This window comes from Pteropus alecto, unplaced genomic scaffold, assembly GCF_000325575.1.
Source record: "Pteropus alecto unplaced genomic scaffold, ASM32557v1 scaffold7, whole genome shotgun sequence".
Lineage (NCBI taxonomy): Eukaryota > Metazoa > Chordata > Mammalia > Chiroptera > Pteropodidae > Pteropus > Pteropus alecto.
In genome coordinates, this window is record NW_006494614.1 from 5,066,843 (window position 1) to 5,069,682 (window position 2,840).

Below are 2,840 nucleotides of genomic sequence, written 5' to 3' on the forward strand. Positions count from 1 at the left end.
AAGGAAAGTCGCTTTAATAAATTGTGCTGGGGAAACTGGAATACCACCTGCAAAAGAATGAAACTAGACTGTTGTCTATCACCACACACCAAAAATAACTCAAAATGGATTAAGGACCTGAATATAAGACCTGAAACAATAAACTGCATAGAGAAAACATAGGAACTAAACTCAAGGACCTTGTACTTAAAGATTTTATGAATGTGACCTCAAAGGCAAGGGAAGTAAAAGTTAAAATAAAAAAATGAGACATCAAACTAAAAAGCTTCTGCTCAGCAAAAGAAATCATCAACAAAGTAAAGAGACAACCATCCAAATGGGAAAATATATTTGCAAGCAACGCATCCGATAAGGGCCTAATTACCAAAATCTACAAAGAACTGATATGACTCAATAACCAAAAAAAACCGATCCAATCAAAAAAATGGTCAGTGGACCTGAACAGACACTTCTCCCTAGAGGACATACAATTGGCCAGCAAATATTTGAAAAAATGCTCAACATCACTAGCTATTATAGAAATGCAAATCAAAACCACAATGAGATACCATCTCACATCTGGTAGAATCAAGACAAGTAATAACAAATGTTGGAGAGGATGTGGAGAAAAAGGAACCCTCATACACTGCTGGTAGGATTGCAAATTCGTACAGCCACTATGGAAAACAGATGGAGGTTCCTCAAAAAATTATGAATTGATCTACCATATGATCTAGCAATCCCACTACTGGGTATTTACCCCGAAGACTTGAAAACCCATATCCAAAAAGATATTTGCACACCGATGTTCCGAGCAGCATTATTCACAGTGGCCAGGACATGGAAGCAACCAACTGTCCTATGATAGATGATCGGATAAAGAAGCTGTGGTACATATATACAATGGAATATTATTCAGCCATAATAAGAGATGAAATACTGCCATTTGTGACAACATGGATGGACCTTGAGATAAGCGAAATAACTGAGACAGAAAAAGTTGAAAATCACATAATATCACTCAAATGTGGTATATAAAACTAAAAGGAAAAAAATTTTTTCTGCAAGTCTAAGCTTATTTGAAAATTAAAAAGGAAAAATTTAAAAAATCCCACCTTTTAATCACCTTTCAATTATCTATTATCTATATCCAAGCAACAGGTGTTTTTAGTATTGTTTCTTCTATTTCATTTTTCTAAGAAGCCACTGTAGATAAACACAACTAATACTAGAAGACACATCTGGAAGTTTCAAATTCAGCTTCTGTACTGCCTCCTGCCCAGGTAAGTTTTAATATAAACACTTATGAACAAAAATTAAGTTAAGCATAATCTCATCCTTCCATTTTAATCACAATGTATGAAGTAGAATTTCTTTTTAATACCATTTTACAGATGATGGAACTAAGGTACAGAAAAGTTGATAACTTTATCCAAATATGTCAGCTAAGAATAACTAACCTAGCAAAGACCAGGGCCAGTCTGGCTCTAGAACTCAAGCTTTTGCCCTCATGCTGTTTCACCTTCCTACAACATATTACACAAATCAAGTTTAGACTATTAAAACTGTAATTTTTATGACATAGATAAAAACTGCTGACATGCGGTCATGTTTTCCTTTAAACATTATAGACTTAGTAAACAAGGATTATGTTACCTACTTATAAATTGTAGCTCAAATTTACCTCAAGACCGGTTATTTTCTGATCATACATTTACTATTTGTGCCTGTTTTATGCATGGACCCCGAAAATCCCAAGATTCACTGCACTCTATTGTTTTTTTCAGGGTTTACATACAGCTTAATATGAATGGAGGAACATATTATCATGAAAATGATTTGCGAATAATGTGAATTAATGTTACCAATATTAAATTTTATTTTGTACTTTTCTTTCAAACTCTTGTCTAAATACATTAACAAAACCCCTTCCAGTCCTATCTGTTTTTAAGCTCAGATAACATTATTCTCCCTTTCTTTGTGTGTGTGTTTTTTTGTTTTAAACACGCTACATCTTCCCTTAGGCTCCCGCAATAATAAAACTGAAACAAATTATCATAACTGCCTGAATTTCAATATGCTCCTATGGAAAAGAGAAAAAGGCACTAGTCCAACACAGTTGCCCACTGTGACTTAGCAAAAGGTAAGTCTACGACGACAGTGCCGAACATGTTAACAGGTGAATGGAAAAACCATCGCAGAGGGGCCTCGCCATCCTTGTTCTCCTCTCCCGACGCCTAAAGCCACCGGGAGACAGGCGACCGCGACCTTGCTGCTGCAACCCAAGCCGGGAAGGCCTCGATCCTCCACTCTCCCCGTAGGCTCAAGGCCCAGTTGCAGTCTGGGTTTAAAAGAACAAGGTGTTGAAAGGCTTCCATCACTCCCGGATTTCCCAATGTGCAGGGAGTAGAAAGGAAAAACCGAGGCGACAGGAGGTTCCATTCAAAAGTGGCGGAGACAAGGCCTGCTGGGTTTGAATAACGCAGGGCAGAAGGCCATAAAACTAACCCGCACAGAAATAAGGCGTAAGAGTGACCGAGTGAGGATGCCTGGTGTTTCAAGCCTCAGAAGGCGTCACCTCTCGCCAAGGCCTGAGAGGCGCAGGGTCAAAGGCCGCCGGCAGGGGAGCGGCGAGCAGATTGGCCGGCGGAGGAGGGCAGAGGCGCTGCGAGTAGGCCCCGTGCCCGCCGCGATCGCGTTGGCGGGGCCCTGACTCCCCCGCTTTACTCACCAGGGTCTGGGAATCCGGCCACGGGAGGTGTAAAGGCTGAAAGTACAGCAAGAAAGAGGACAGAACGCGCGGGGCGCGGGCCGCGAGCCCAGCCAGGCCCGCCTCCCAAAACCTGCGTGCGGAGCGTTCC

General features: G+C 40.8%; 1 protein-coding gene across 1 annotated transcript in view; it reads right to left on the bottom strand.

The window, feature by feature from the left end:
* MANEA (mannosidase endo-alpha) overlaps window positions 1-2,834 on the bottom strand; it is a 48,550-nt gene extending 45,716 nt beyond the window's left edge. Inside the window, exon 1 of the mRNA XM_006926292.3 lies at window positions 2,711-2,834. The gene's annotated coding sequence lies outside the window, so the exon portion shown is untranslated. The remainder of the gene's footprint in view (window positions 1-2,710) is intronic.
* Between the last annotated feature and the right edge of the window lie 6 nt (window positions 2,835-2,840).